At 36.4% G+C, this 16,752-nt stretch overlaps 1 non-coding gene and 2 pseudogenes across 3 annotated transcripts; 1 reads left to right on the top strand and 2 right to left on the bottom strand.

Moving 5' to 3' along the window:
• Positions 1-1,046: 1,046 nt before the first annotated feature.
• On the bottom strand, positions 1,047-6,882 carry LOC147519900 (uncharacterized; annotated as a pseudogene). The gene is made up of 13 exons (XR_015212370.1): positions 6,294-6,882; positions 5,716-5,853; positions 5,548-5,629; positions 5,050-5,126; positions 4,848-4,963; positions 4,623-4,742; positions 4,007-4,124; positions 3,793-3,892; positions 2,902-2,968; positions 2,724-2,805; positions 2,549-2,640; positions 1,918-2,061; positions 1,047-1,183 (listed from the first exon to the last, which is right to left on the bottom strand). The product of XR_015212370.1 is annotated as an uncharacterized LOC147519900 (transcript).
• LOC147519901 (U4 spliceosomal RNA) lies at positions 5,977-6,132 on the bottom strand. Its single transcript, XR_015214543.1, has one exon. It is a non-coding gene; the product is annotated as a U4 spliceosomal RNA (small nuclear RNA).
• Positions 6,883-8,288: 1,406 nt separating the features above from the next.
• LOC147519899 (glucan endo-1,3-beta-glucosidase 5-like) lies at positions 8,289-15,596 on the top strand (annotated as a pseudogene). The gene is made up of 4 exons (XR_015213151.1): positions 8,289-8,779; positions 10,946-12,025; positions 14,202-14,371; positions 15,218-15,596. The product of XR_015213151.1 is annotated as a glucan endo-1,3-beta-glucosidase 5-like (transcript).
• Positions 15,597-16,752: the final 1,156 nt, after the last annotated feature.

The raw sequence follows: 16,752 nt of genomic DNA, 5'->3' as shown, positions 1-16,752 counted from the left end.
AAAAAGAATCGAAAAAAACGAGATAGAATAAAAAGTTTAGTTTGAAGATCACAAATTAACAACTATCTCAATAGTAAGTGCCCTTCTTGGTGAGGAAGCTACTAGGAGTTGCCCAATGCAAGCGTGACTTTAAAATTGAGACCGAAAATGTTTTATTCATGCAGATGCAAAAATAAAATAGTATCGAAAAAAAAACGCGGAAGGAATGAAACATTCGAATAAATAAATAAATAAGCGAAAAAATCGCGGGGGAATGAAACATCACATGCGAAGAAAAAAATAAAAAACAAAAAAAAACAAAAACATTCGAGATGGAATAAAAAGTTCTGTCCGAAAATCACAAGTCGGCAACTATCTCAGTAACAAATGCCACCCTCATTCCCTTACATTGGGCCATTGTTTTTGGCTCATAAAGGTGACAAGTTATTATTTCTTCTCAAAATTACTTGCATTGGGAATGCTCTAAGAGTGACAAGGTATTATTTCCCCTCAAAGTAACTTGCACTGGGAATGCTTAGACTTAAATTTTGGACTTGCGTCAATTTTGGTTCTTCTTTTTCTCTGTTTCAGAGTTCATACAAAGTCCGTAAAACATAGAGAACTTGTTTGGAAGTTTCAGATGGGCTGGGCCAGGACAGGATGACCCCAAATTGGGAAGTCTTCAAGTTTTCTGAGTCGGGCCAAGCCAAGGCCCAATACTCAAGTACAGTTTTCTTCCAATGCCAAATAATGCTGTTGATTCTTCAAATTTCATTATTGACTTGGAAACAATTAATTTTTCTTAGGAAGAAAATATATTATATGACATTTCAACCAAACAAAGAAATTAAGATAAATAAACTGTTATGTACAAACTAAATCAACTTTATTACAGGAAAGGATTTGGTAAAAGCTCTAAAGACACTTCCAACGATCTTATATAGACATGATACTGATTCATTGGTGTTAACATTAAGGTCAGGGGATTCATTGATGGTAAAAATGCGCCTTATTTTATTTTTTAAGCTAAATAATAATAAAAAAATCATGTAAAAGTGCCTAGAGCTTCAATAAATACCCAACCTGTGCAAAGCACCTGCCACAAGACCCCAGAATAGGATCTCTGCAAAATAACATATAGGAGCATACCTATCCTTCTCAGATGCCATACTCCAATGAATATGTGTTTCTGAATCCAGTAAATCTGCAGGTACATCAGTCCAAGACAATAATGAGAATTTTCATACTAATATAACTGCTAGAAGGAAGAAGTGAAGAACATAAAAAAGTCAAGCTTGGTATCTAACAATAGGCAGATCATCTTTGTTAGAGGTTCTGAGCTGACATCTTTGTAGTTCATAGTCTACTCTTTGTTCGAGGCCTGTGGAAGAGGATTAGTGTAGGTATTGCAGAGTGGAGCTAATTTTCATATGTATATGAACCTCCCTCAAATGACCACACTGTTAGGGAGGAGTGTAGCAAGGTAGTAATGCTTTGTTGTGATGTACTTCCTTTAAAGATCATACTCTTTGGTCTAATATACAGGTGTGGGGCCTTAACCCCAGCAATTTTTCAAAAAAAAAAGGCAGATCATCTTACCATCTGCATTCTAGTAGCTAGAAACACCATAGATCCTATAATTCAACAGTAGATAAACCATGATGATATTTAGTTAAAATTACGATATCATCTAGGTGAAAGCAAGTTTTGATAGTGTGCATTGTAAGCTAGGTTATTGGGTACCTCACAACAAGCTTAGTTTACCAGGTAGTTGGAAATCCCAATATGCAAGATTCATTTGCTAGCCTTACTAAATCATTGATTCTGAGCAAATCCTGGTCACATAGCTCCATGAACTCACGGAATTAATCAACACAAGTGGCTTATGGGAGGACATATAATTCAAAAATGGAACGTAATATGGGAGTAAAAGTATACCAGTGTATTATGAGGGTCCTCATAATACCACCCATTGATGAACCCTGCAAATATGCCTTCTGCTGCCATCACGTAGACGAGCATAGCATTCATGCCAATCCACTCTAAGGGCAAAAAAAGATGACGCCAGCCTAAAATGTCAACCTGGAAAACAATGCATTAAGCAGATGATAAACTAGTCTTCATGGATAACTCCAAGTTCCCATTAGTAACTCTGTCCGGCCTCGACATTCTACCCGCGAATTCCTATCAATTAGTTTCCATTTAACTTACATTTTTTAAACAAAATACTTTAAACTCCACTTCATGCATTCTTTAATGGGTAACCCATTTTTCTCTGAATTAAGGTTGAAAGATAAACTACAACAGGATCCACAAAGAACAACAACTCCCTTATACTGCCAAATTGACACACCTAGAAAAGGAAAGATTAGTGGAACCTCCACTCGACGAGCGGATCCTACACCTCATATATATAATAAAAAGAATTATAAAAAAGATTCTATGATCCTGTCATCACATTCTTTTTGTTTGCTCTTAAATTTATTGGATGGGAGTCAATGTAAGGAATGCCCGTCACAATTGTGCTCCGGGTAAAGGAGATTGTTACATATCTACATAAATAGCATACCAGAACATAAAATGTCGAGAAAACCCATGCTGCAGCACCGGCTGTCAGACAAACATAGCTGAAGCTGTATAGTTGTTTATTGAGTGGAATTGCTGCAACAAGAGAAAATCTTTATAACATCTGAAAGAGATAAAAATAAAGTGAAATAATAGACTGTCTACTGTTCTCTGCTTACCGTTTGTGAAATGGAGAATAATTCCTAAAAGGAGCAGAAAGAAACCCATAAAACCCCAATGTTTTAGTCTATCCGAGTGGTCCTGGAATGAAATTCAACAAAAAACAAATATATTAATACATTATGAAAATATGCCAGAGGCAATTTTGAAACAAGTAAAAAGATTTACAGGATCAACCTTTATATGCACAAGCACGTGACCAAAATGTACCCCAATGATTGTAGTTAGAATAGCAGAAATTGAGCTGCACATGGATAGAGTCCAATACATCAAGGCAAATCATCGATGCAATTCTAAGAACTAAAACAATGGTATAGCCGTAAACCTGTAAAATAAACAAACATTGCAGATTCAATTGTATATGTGACTAGACTAGTTTGTCATTATATGTAGCCTTATTTCACATTGCTCCGTGAGTCCAAGATTAGAGAGAAAGCGTAGTAATACTGTAATACATATCAAAGGGACTGTGGTAAAAAGGAGAAAGGCGCTAACAACAGCCCAGGGAAGGCACAAGCTCAACTATGGTCCTCCTCAGCAGTAGCATTGGGCAGGAGAACATGTGGCCTCGCGGGACCTGCCTATAAGATATGTCTATAACATGTACTTTAAATGACCCGTCAAAGGAATATGAATGTTGGCCCGTTAGAAAAGAAAAGAGGCATAACTTTTGCATTTGAAGTGGATCAACACCAACACAAACCCGCGTGATACACATAGATGGTGGTCTATAGAAAGGATATTTAATAACTCCATCATCAAACAGCGATAGATTCACTTACAAAAGATTAGGTAAGAACTCAATAAATTGGAAAAAGATGAAATGAGAAGTTGAACTTGCTCCTGTTATACCTCCAGCTGATGTTGATCCACCCATGGATACTGTGAAGAACAAAAAACTAGATGGTCTAGAAGATGACAAAGTACCTAATCTATGCAGTTACGGTCTGTCTTGAAGACTTCCTCTTGATGCAATATAATTAATCTTGATGATAAAAATCAACACTATTAACTCTTCAATATAGGTAATCACTTTTTATTTTATTTTACTGATTTGTTGTGGCAGACCTTAATAATCCTTCAGGTTCAAAAGGTGCCTGGCACCATGATGCAGCATCCTTCCTAAAAGGCCCCTCATACGGGGAACTCTCAGTGCAAACCTGCACAACTTTTGGAGAAGAACAGGCGCTGAATTCCACTAACAATTAAGAGTAGTAGGTTTTGCAATATACAGAATTTACAAGGAGAAGAACAAAAGGTGCTAAGTTTTTACCATACATACCTTGGATCTTTTTTCAAGCAGGGTGCTGGTATATGTGATTGGTTCCTAAAACTACTCTGTCAATGTACCCAACAGCATTACAAGGGGGGGTCAAAGTTCCTCTTATACCACATTTTACCTACACAGAACAAATTGTCAGGATGTGTAGTTGGAGAAAAAAGATTTGTTTTCATTTTACTAACTACTAACATTTGATATATGATTTGGCGCTTAAAAAATAGGCCAGACAAGCAATTAAAATGAATGACAAAACAAACTCTCAAATCTTAGGCTTTCGGCATAGTCTAGGGCATTCTTGAAACCAAATATTATGTGCAAGATGCTGGATAAAATAAAAAGCGAATCAATCAAAATTTGCAACATTTGCCTAAGTTGATTTATGATAATTTAGCAATTCACTGCTTTAGCATTCTGGATCAAATTAGCAAGGCAACTGATGTCTTAGTATTTAATCTAATGGCAGTTTACAGGCTCAAAGCTAAGTCATCTAAGCAAATTCCTCATAAGTAGTAAGGGCATCGTTGGGTGAACAATGAAGTATAACTAAAAAATTTATCTGCGGCGAAAATAAAATGTTATAGGAGGCGTTATGTGGTTAGGGTGAAAGCTTACTTACATTAAAAGTCTTCCCATAATCAGGGCTTTTAGGTGTTGTAGACAGTAAAGTGCCAATCGGGGAACATAGGCTCCATAAATAACTGACAGGTAAACTACAAGAACACATGTGCCTGCCAGCCTATAGATCGCGAAAAAAAACAGGTGTGTTGAGATTGTTTCACTGATATGAATAACATAAAAACAATATATAATTATTTTAGGAATAAAATGAGAATGTGCCTACCAATGCCAATGATATTGCCTAAGTACAGGCTGCCATCCAGGTAAAAGATCCTTGGCTTGTCCATCTTTTGTTGAGATTTCCAGAATTGCAACAACCAAATATGAGAGAGCAATTCTCTACAAATAGGCAAGTCACAACCTTGTTGATTTAAGAAATGTATCTCCAACAAATTTCAAAGATAAAATTGTATATGACACCACACCTGGAGGATACCGCACCACCTGATCCTTTTCATATCAACTCCATATGTTAGCTCGTCAGGAGCATGCGAGTATCCCCCTTCATAAGAAACAAGAGAAGTGAATATAAAGCACTAGTTAGGGATTCAAAGTTAACGTTGGCACATTGCCTAGTTGCCTACTATAGAATCCGTCACTTGCAATAATCACTTCCAGGGCGAAACAAAAACAAAAAACCGAAAAAAACACCTTCCACTCACATCATATAAATTATTGAAAAGCCATCCCAGCATTTGAACTGTCTGGGTTTACACTACATCATCTGTGTACCACTACCCGAACTTTTTTATGTTTCTATAATTTAAACCCTATTAGTTTTCTCTATATATGTGTGGCAGAAGGCTGAAATCAATTAAGGTTGTACACTCTTTTCTCTCCAAATTTTCAATTTTACTTAGACTATGTACTATCTTGTCAGATAATTGCTTGTTTGATATAGTGCGACAAGGTGGATAACAAACCTTGCAAGATAAGACCCCAAAGGATGAGTTTGATCGTTCTAATGATAACCCTTTTAATGGACAATAAACGGTTTGGGATTCTCTGCAAGGAAATAAAGATAAATAATTCAATCGACTAACAATCTGTCAAACGATTGAACTAAATTGGAGTAGAATATTAATATGAACCTTGAAAGCAAGAGCAATGGCCATCCCCACTATAAATAGAAAAAATGGCATCACGAAATCAGCAAGATTGCACCCATTCCATGGGGCATGCCCAATCATTTGCCATTCTCCTCCAGCATCATCCACCAAAATCATCATCTACAGTGTCATTATTATCATGGACCACACAAAAAAGAGCCTGCCCTGATCACATTAGATTTCATCGAGTTTTATCCTATTAACTTAAGAGTTTTGTAAAACATTTGAAACTAAGATTTGTAAGGCTTTACCCTTGTTTAGAGGGAGCCTTTCCAGAAATTCTCGACGGCCTCGGAATTCACCAAGGCCGAAGAGGGGGTTTGGAAATAGTTTTCAACCAGCAATTGACGCGCCTCGGTTAGACCTCATTAGCTGCGTCATTGCCCCAAGCGCAAAGATGCTTTCAACAACTCTCTAACCTCTCATTTTATAGTTAGCTTTACTATTGTCTTTTTATTGGCTCTTCTATGTGGGACTAAAATAAACTTCTTCAAAACCTTTATTAGCAGACTCAAAACTCGTGAAATGAGTTTAAAAAAACTAGGCAATGTGTAAATTACCGCAACAGTAAGGCCTCTGAAGATATCAAGAGAGGCCACACGCTTTGACTTCTCCTTTGTGACTTGATCAGCTTCTTTCATCTGCTGGTTTTCCTCCATGATCATCATAGGGTGCTCAGCGTTACTACTCTCCATTTCTTTGACTCTGGTAAAGAGTCTGCCCACTTGGCCGGTAGAGATTCAATGGAAGAGTGCTGGTTGGTGTTGGGTTTATGATAATTGAAACGGACAAGTGCTTTGGAGTTTGGATAAGTGAGTGTGGAGGCCAAAGTTTCAAGTGTGAACTGTGAAGTGATCACTTTTATCATGTAGCGGCAATTATTGAGATTTGAGAAACAAACTCTTCAGTTTGTACGTACTTTGCATCACGCGCCGTTTATTCACAGCTTAAAGGATTGACAGGTAGCACAAAACCTTGGGTTTTTTCAATGCAATGATCCATTTGTCCTCATTTGAAGCCCAGACTCACGGCCATGACCATGTTTTAGTAGTCTACGTGCTCTCTTCAATTTACTGTTTGGTTTTCCAAAAACTCAAAAAGTGCTTGTTACGCTCAGGCATTTTCTTGTTTGTTTTTTGTTGGACTCAGGACTCCCACTGTCCCACATCCTTGTACATAAGACAGTTTACAGAAAGATTATACTCTCCACCCCGACCACCCATGCGTCGGCTCAACTAATGCATGAGATACAAGCGAATATTTTTTTAGTGATACTTTAGTGAGTATCACATATTCACATGTAGGTGTGCATAGGTACCCAATTATTCAAACCGGAACCAGAACTGAAACTGGAATCGGAACCATTTATAGTGGTTTTGGGTCTTAAAATGGTAGACCCATTTAAAGTGGGTCTTCAAGAACTGATCGGCCCGATAAAAAACCAAAACCGTTATAACCGAATAGTAAAAAACCGATAGATACCGGAACCGAAACCGGAACCGATTAGTTTGATTTTGATATATAGAATTTAGTATTATATTATACTAAATAAAGACAAACCCAAACATTACTATTATATATAGTCTATATTTGTTAGGTATAAAATTATACTAAATATATATAACATTTAGCATAATAGTGAATGTGTGTTATTAAATGCATCTTTTATAATATTACATTAAATATGTGTATTATAAATATTAATAATAATGTTTACGTGTCTACGTTTACACGTATAGTCGTATACTATGAATTAACTAATGCATTGTCTATATTAACTAATGCATGATCGTGTACGTACTTGGTATATTACATGTATATATATTAGATAACGAATACGTGCAATGCTAACTAACAATTGTGGTACATGTGATATTTATTCTATATACGACGCATTACATATAGTATAATATACATATGTTCGATTTAAAATATACACATGCATATAATGTATGAGAATGTATTTAAAATTTTTAGATAACTTTCAAATATTATTATTGAATTTAGGACCATTACTTTTTATGAGAGGACAAAAATATCGATGACAAGTGTTATAGTCGCCGTAAACCAACTTTTATATCGGTTATATAACTAAAAAAAAATAGCAATAAAAATGTATAACCCGATAAAAAACCAAAATCGGAACTGGACCGACTTAATTAATGGGTATGGGTTTTCAAAATATAAGAAAAAATCCGAAAGAACCGAACCCAATAAAAACCGCTAAAAATAGACCCAAAACCAAAACCAATAATAACCAACTCAGAACCGACCCATGACACCCCTATTGACATGTACAATAAATAAGTTACCCGTTTAAGTTGTTATTTCTAAAGGCTTTTATCAAAAAAAAACAAAAACAAAAACAACACAATAAGTCAATAAATCATAAGTTGCATTAAAAAAAAGGGGGAATGAAAAATTTTATCACATTTATTTATTATTATTTTATTGATTTTGTTTTTATTGGTAGTTTGTCGACATAATTAGTGGACTGATTTTTCACGTGATAGCAACTTAACCATGATTATAAATCTCTTTACCGAAAATATCATTCACATAATTATTAAAGTTTTCAACTGCCATGTTCTACATGCCTTTACCTTTACCAGTTACTAAACTAACACACTTCTCCGACACTCCAAACTTACACAAGCCATGTTTTGAAGTCTCCCACTTTCTTTAAAAAAATGGCACATACCCATTACTCCCAAGCTCTCATTTCACTCATAACACTAACACTTCTTTCAAGCCCACCTCTACAAATGGTAGAATCAGCTATTGGTGTGAACTGGGGAAGTGTTTCATACCATAGACTATCTCCTTCCATTGTAGTGGATCTTTTGAAACATAACAAAATACAGAAAGTTAAACTCTTTGATGCTGACCCAGGTGCTTTAAGAGCTCTTATGGGTAGTGGGATTCAAGTTATGGTTGGGATTCCAAATGAGATGTTGAGTGTTCTTAGTTCTTCTTCTGTTGCTTCTGATTTGTGGGTTAGGCAGAATGTTTCCAGTTATGTTGGCAAATATGGTGCTGATATAAGGTAATAAACATTTGAGCCTTTTTCTAGTTTTGATTGTTTTATAGTGGTGTTTGTGTGGTAGAATATTGGCGTTATTCTTTATTTTTTGCTTATACAATTACTTGCTTTCTACTTGTTAATGGACCCATTGGGAATTTAGAACGAAGTTTCTTCTTGACATTTATTTTATGTATGTGTATGTGGGTCTTAAGTGAGGTGGAAGGTCGAGTGGATAGTTATTGTTATTACTCCCAGTTGAAACATATTTATTTGGGTTATTAGCTTCTTCCAAAAATGAGAATCTTGTAGATATATGTATTGCTTGTTTGAATGCAATAGGTCTTCTTCAGTGACTATCAGTTGAACGGCAATCCCCCTCCCCATACTTAAACGAAAGAAGAGGGAACTTCTAGTCAAACTTATGAATGACTGCAACTAATTAAGGCATTGTGCCTAGGTGGGATAACAAAATCAGGGCAAGTAGTTTAACTTCCTCTTCCCACTGCTGCTCTGTAGATGCAAAGGTAGAAATCTGGCAGACATCTGAACTAGCTACTAGATGGTTCACATTTTTTTTACCAATGAAGTGATGAACTCTACTCTTTCTAACTATAAGAGGAACACTGCATCCTAAACAAACCACATTTTTCCTTTTCCTTTTTCTTTTTTAATAGTTTCAACTTTATTCTCCTAAACCCTTATAACCCTCCTTTCCCCAGTGAAGGTGGGATTGACCCCCAGACCTTGGACCTAACTTCCCAAGGCTTGAGTACAATATTTACCATGTCAAATAGTATTCTTACAAGTGCATTTTAGAAATGCACTTACAATTTCATTATCTTATCTGTCATTCTTTGTGGTATCAATCCGGTGTGTCTGTTTCCATCAGCTCTGAGTTTTGTTTTATCAGCAAATTCAGAAGCAAAGAAGAGGAAAAAGAGGTGTCTAGTGATCTAGTCTCGTTGGATGATTATGAGGAATGTCGTAGGTATCATCTAGTGGTAAGGGATTGTCTGTGCTCAGAGACTCTTCACTGTCTGCATCTGCACTAGTTTAATAATGTCATTGTTGGAAAGTGGTTGTGGATTTCTTGGGAAGAGAGCCTTGTAGTTACTTCGATTGGGACTTGGGAGAGTGGTCTAGTGTGCAACAGTGAAACTATTATGAGGTATAGTGTTTGGACTTAGGAGAGGTATAATGTTCTTCCTCTCTTCTGAGTTCTGTTAGATACAATTTTGGCGGTGGGGACAACACATCTTTGTGAGAAGTACCATGGTTGTGTAAAACTCCTTTGGTACTTAGTTACATACTGAGTTCTCCACTTCTCCATGTCTTAGTATGTATGTCCTTCGAGAATAGGGGCTTCATGAGAATTTTGCTTTAGCCTCCCTCGTTCCTAATTAGGCTCAACACAATTGCTCCAGCTAGGTTGGGTGGTTGAATCCTAATAGACGAGTTCTGTAACCAAATACGTATAGGATCTTCTTTCACTTTTTCCAATCCCTCATCCGATTCATGGGCGCCCAAATCCTGCTATGGTTTTCAGTTTTTCACCAATCCCGTGGTTCCTAGGCCTATAATTTTGGGTTCTGAAATTCCATCTAACGATATTTTCTCCCTTCTGTATGAGGGGATTTTATGAAGATAAAAAAGAGTATAGTGAATATGTTCCTTGTATGTTCAGGAGGGGAACACCCTACAAATTAAGGAAATCTATCATGAATTCTATCTAAAGATATGCCTTACAAAAAGCGTAATTTTTAAAAAATATACCAAAATCAAGGTATCCCTTCAGAAAATACAACTTTTAGGTATATGATAAAATATGCCTTACATACCTGTTGTTCTTCTGGGATGGGTGTGTTTCTTTAGTTAAAAAATTCTGGGAGGACCATGTCCTGGTGAGGTGATTTCTCATTTATGGATATGATCATTTGGGGAGTTCCCTTGTCCCCTTGTAGGTCATCTAAAAGTTGTCAGCCTGTTTGTTTATTCTAATACAATTGGTCCTTTAACGAAGTTGAAGAGAAGAAGAATATAACCTTATACTCTGAGATGATTTCTTGTCTAAATATCTGTTAAAAAAATTTCTGGATTACTATTTGCTGGGTAATTTGTTCTTACAGTTCTAGACATCGTGATTATATATTTCTAGAAGTTATATTGACCTGTGCAATGTGGCTACAGGTATATTGCAGTTGGGAATGAACCTTTCCTTCACGAGTTACTCAGGTCAATATCAGTCCCTCGTTGTCCCTGCTCTGCTTAACCTGCAACAATCCTTAGCAAAGGCAAATCTGGTGGGTTATGTAAAACTGGTAGTTCCTTGCAATGCTGATGTCTATGAGTCGTCTCTTCCCTCTCAAGGAACATTTAGACCTGAACTGACAGATGTCATAACTCAACTTGTCTCTTTCCTCAACTCCAATGGTTCTCCATTTGTGGTCAATATATATCCATTTTAAATCTGTATCAAAATACGATTTCCGGAAGACTATGCATTCTTTGAAGGGACATCTCACTCCGTAACAGATGGGCAGAATATTTATTCCAATGCATTTGATGGAAACCTTGACATCGTTAGTTGCTGCTCTCAGCAAACTTGGCTCTGGGCAGATATCCATAGTCATTGGTGAGGTGGGTTGGCCCACAGATGGAGCTCTAATAAAACCTCACTGCTGCGAGAGCTTTTAATCAAGGTCTCATAAATCATGTCCTGAGTAACAAAGGAACTCCCTTAAGACCAGGGTGCCACCCATGGATGTTTATCTTTTTTCGGTCTACTTGATGAAGGGGCAAAGAGCACACTTCCAGGAAACTTTGAGAGGCACTGGGGTATTTTCTCTTTTGATGGCCAAGCCAAGTACCAATTGAATCTTGGTTTAGGTAATGGATTGTTGAAGAACGCCAAAGACGTTCAGTATCTTCCATCAAGGTGGTGCATAGCAAACCCTTACAGTGATCTTTCAGGTGGGATGACGAACCACCTTAACATTGCTTGCAGTGCTGCAGATTGCACGACACTGAACTACGGTGGATCTTGCAATGCCATTGGAGCCAAAGGGAACATCTCGTATGCCTTCAACAGTTACTATCAAATGCAGAAACAGAACTCACGAAGTTGTGAGTTTGATGGCCTTGGACTGATTACCTTCCTCAATCCTTCAATTGGTCAGTGCAGGTTTTCTTGTTGGGATCAGTGATAACATTTCTTCTAGCGTGGGTGTCACATACCAGCTTCTGGGTTTTGGTATTCATGATTTCATGGTATTTGGGTCTTTGAGAATTATGGGTCTTATGTGACATAGAAGTAGTTTCTTAAGGGGGTTTGTGTGATGTCCCTCTGCAGAAAGTTATACGATGGTATCTGAGAATTATGGGTCTTTATAGTCATTGAGAGATTATAAAATTCAAATCATTAACTTGGATGTTATGTCGGGTGTTATAACACAAGGTCTCAATGTCGCATACAACGATTCTGTAATGATTGAACGAAAGAAAGGTCCGAGACGTTTTGATGCTCAGAGAGTCAGAGTCAATAGTTTCTATAAATAGAGAAAAACGTCGTAAATGCACGTTGTACAAATGATTGGTTACTGTATGCTCTGTTTGGCCATGTGAAATTCAGTAGTACTCGACCAGTAATTACTCTAGAAACTGTTTGGTCCTTTTTACTTTAGAGAAATTGTCTCGTAATGTTTTTCTTTGGTTTTTTTCTAACTCTTCTAATGGAATAAAAATCCCCCAAAATAAAATAAAAAACACACAAATCGACCAAAGAAAACCCATAATTTCAACATAATTTCAGTAACCTCAAAAAGAAAAATCAAACTTCAATTCAACATAATTTCATGAAAGAATCAAAACGGTGGTTGGTCAATCGGAATGGAGACGGTCACATAAAGTTATACGGGCTTTATGGTATGAGGCCCGGCCCGACCCGACCCGACCCACCCCGTTTTACATCCCTACTTATTTTGGGGCATGATTATTGTAAAAGATTCCCTATTTCACTTAATTTTTCTATTTCGGGAATATTGAGAAGATAAAAGAGAGGGAGAGTGCGCATCAAATTGAAGGTGGGGTAGCTTGGAGACGATTGAGTTGTTTTCGTCCATAACTCCTCATCTGCACTAGATTAAGGGAATTTTTGTATTTAGTTTTATGTGAAAGTTGGACTTTCTAGCATGCCTATATGTTCTCTTTTAATGGCCTAGAAGGGTTACATACTTGATAATGTCTTATGTGTTTGGTATTGTTAGTAATTGAAATGTTGAGTTGTCATATCGAACTGTTGAGTTATGACATTGAACTGTCGAGTTGTTATATCGAAGTGCTATAGTTCGGGAAGATCTCGTATGGCTTGATCCCTCAAAGGGTACAATTCCGAAGATAATTCGTGTCTCAAATTTTTCTTAATGTGAATCCATATATAGCTATAAATGGTTTCGTACACGACCTACTGATTTGGCGACTTCTCGCATATGAATTTGTCTAATTTACTTTCTACTTACTTTTGTTAGAAAGAAAAGAGGAGAACTTTCTAAGTATAGTCATATATTTTTAAATCATTATCTTACCTACATTAATATCCATTTTCCCCAGATGCTCATAGTGAGCCCGTCAGCTGATTTTTAAAAAAGTCCCTACTTAAAAAATAATTAATTGGTTGATTACTTACTTAACCTTATTATTGTTGTGTTTAGCAATTTTTAAAAAATGCTTTGGTCTTTTTTAAGCCATACTAGGGATTAAAAAACCAAATACACTTAATATGAATTGTTCGCAAGTGGGTAATTAAGTAATTAAAAACAACCAAAAAACAAAACAAAACCCAACCCCTTTGTTAAACACCCCAAACTCTCACAAAAAAAAAAAAAAAAAAAAAAAACCGATGGCGGCAACATTTCTGCCTCTTTCATTCTTCCAAACCCCCTCTCCCTCACCTTATCATATCTAATCCATTCCTAAAAAGATAAACATTTTTCAAACCCCCACCTCATCATTTCATTTCCCAACACCTTTTTTTTTTTTTTTTTTGGGCTCACGAGTAATAATAATACTTCTTCTCCTTCCGTTTTAATAAGAACACCACTTTCATCTGATTATGAATTTGAAACTGTTAAACAAACACATAGTCGTCGTCGTAGTAGTAGTATTAGTGTTAAAACTTTTGAAGATGATGATGGTAATGAGAAGGAAGAAGGGTTTTTGAGTGGTGAAGATGGTTTTGAAACCCTTACGAGAAAGATGAGACTCTTGATGGTGTTTTTTGGGTGGTACTTCTTCTTCTTCGAAGTTTGGGTGTGGCATTGGTCCCTAAATTATTTCGTTGCTAAAAAGTTCTCACTCTTCTTTGTTTCTCAACAAGGTAATTAATAATAATAATAATAATTAAGTTCATGCCATTTGGCTTATTTATTAACCGTTATTGTGTTTGTAGGCATTGAGTTTGAGTTTAAGGAAATGCCACCGGTGGAGCTGCATTGGATTTAGTTGGTGTTCCTTTGCGATTAAACTCTTTTCCGTTAAGCAATCTCATGTTGTTCTTCTTGGTGCCATTGGAGGGTATACGTGGGATAGTAATGAGAAACATTTGAAGCCAGAAACTGGGTTACTTTAGTTTCGAGTGGGTCTTGGTGTATTCTCGAATCTGCGTCCCGCAACTGTTTTGCCACAAGTAATATGCTTAGTTACTGTTATTATTGTATTTTAATTATATTTATTTAATTAATTAATAGAAGTGTAACTATTGACCTTTCTCAATAGTTAGTGGACTCCTAAACATTGAAGAAAGAAGTTGCCGAGGGGGTTGATCTCATGGTTGTTAGAGAGCTTACTGGAGGTTATCATAGCGCATCTCAACTTATCTTAAATGATTACCTAAAATCCCGTTAGTTTATATTTTGAAAAAAGTAGTTTGTTGATCGGTGCACTTCTTTTTTAATGATGATGAGAATTTATTTTGGGCATCCAAGAGGTTTTAGTACAAATGTAAAAGGGAGATGAGATTGGTTTCAATAATGGGGTGTATATATGCTACTTATGAGGTAATGCAAACTTCCGCCACAAGTTGTCCCAAGTTTAATGTTTAGGCAATGTTTCCTAAATAATTTGGTAAAAACAATGTATGTTTTTAAGGTTAGGCAATTCATTTATAATTTTATATGAAATGTTATTTGTCTTTTCTTAAGTAAATACATGGGGACACACAAGAAGGATTTTCCTCTCGAGGTTTATGCGTATCTGATGCGCTAAAGCTTTGGTGCGTAGCCAGGCCTTGCAAATAGTAGGCCCTTAGACGTGAGTGTGTATAGCCTCAAGCGCAAGGTAGGCTTAGAGAATTGACGTTGGCCTAGGTGCACCTTTACCGCATAGGGTTGTTCGACAATTCATATACATAACGTGCAATCATATGCAATTCAGGAAATGCTCAATTGTTGGTATTTCATACGGCAGTGAAGTAAGTCAAGTTGATCTTGCTGCTTCAAAAAGAATGATTGCAGATCTAGAGAACTATAGTTTTCATTCGACTAGGATGGATTCTACAAGCCAAAGCTTTGAAATGTTTGAATTCTTTGTTGCTGATTTGAACATCCAGAAAACTTCATCAGTAGGTGATGTTGTTAAGATTTCAACTCCCGAAAGTACTATAAGCTCGAATATGGGAAAAGACTCCATGTTAAAGGGTTTCAACTTCAATGACGAAAGACTCTTGAACAAAAAATGGATAAACAGATCCCATATATTTGACATAACTATGTTCTTCAGAGTCATGGCTCTATGTCACACTGGCATACCTATAGAAGATGATTCAATGGATAAACTGAAGTACTAGGCTGAGTCACCAGAAGAAGTAACATTTTTGACTGCTTCACAAGAGTTTGGATTTCAGTTTTTCGGAAGAACTCAATCGACCATGGTTCTTAAGGAGGTCGACCCTACTACAAGATTGATTTAGCATCTACATTGGTGCAGTTGAGGTCGACAGGTTGGCCATTCAATGCCCCATATGTTTTCTGAATGGGCTTATGTTCTAGCCCCACAACCTGGTCTGGAGCCTCAGATTCTGTAGCAATGGTCCAATTGTCCGAAAAAGTCTCAATGGATGCCCCAGACTTGAGTTCTAGCTTCAATTCCAAGTTCAACAGAAGCCTCGAAGGAATGGATGAAATTATATAAAAAATAAAGGTTAATAGCATTAGTAGTACCTTGAAGGCAACATGGTGCTCAGTGTTGTTTGCTACTTTGAGATCACAATAGATTTGTTTGTCTAGCTCAGCTGATGAAAGAAATGTCATTAATAATAAACCAAAAACTTACCTTCCGCAGAGCTATAAGTCATATAAGAAAACAAAAGTTCACTTTCGAAGTAGGAATGCGTGGTGTAGCATCAATTATTTATAATGAAATATTGCCCGATCCATCGCATTGTGTAGAAAATTGTATATGGATTTTCATCATCGATGATGAAAGTTCACTCACAATGCGAAGGTTTCTCCAGCATATGGTTCTTCAAAGTTACTGCAACTTTCATCATCGATTTCCAAATTCCAATAGTTCAACCACCCTTAAAGAGATAAAAAAAAAGGGGATAAGAATAACTGAAGGTTTTTACTCAAAACATCCTCAAAAACATTTCTCCAAAATGTGTACACGTGTTATCTTCTCTTATAGATGTAACATTGGTAATAACCATAATAACATACAAATAAAATTGGACTAAGGCCTAAAGCCCAAAATAAAAAATGACCAGCCCGTTAAAATTAAATAGAAATTGAATAACATAAAAGCCCAATCAAAGACCATTAATACTAAGTAGTTGAGAATGCTCCCAGTGACCCACGTCAGCCCCCCTTTTTTCTCTCACACTGACACATCAGATTTTACATAAAAAAATGAATTATACGCCCTTTTTTGCCGATTTCAATTGTTGGTAGCCCAAAATAGATAAAAACCTCTTTCTATATATTTTTTTTTCAATTCTACAAAAC

This window comes from Coptis chinensis, chromosome 2, assembly GCF_015680905.1.
Source record: "Coptis chinensis isolate HL-2020 chromosome 2, ASM1568090v1, whole genome shotgun sequence".
NCBI lineage: Eukaryota > Viridiplantae > Streptophyta > Magnoliopsida > Ranunculales > Ranunculaceae > Coptis > Coptis chinensis.
Note: the sequence above shows the minus strand (reverse complement) of the source record. Positions and strands in the feature narration are given on the sequence as shown.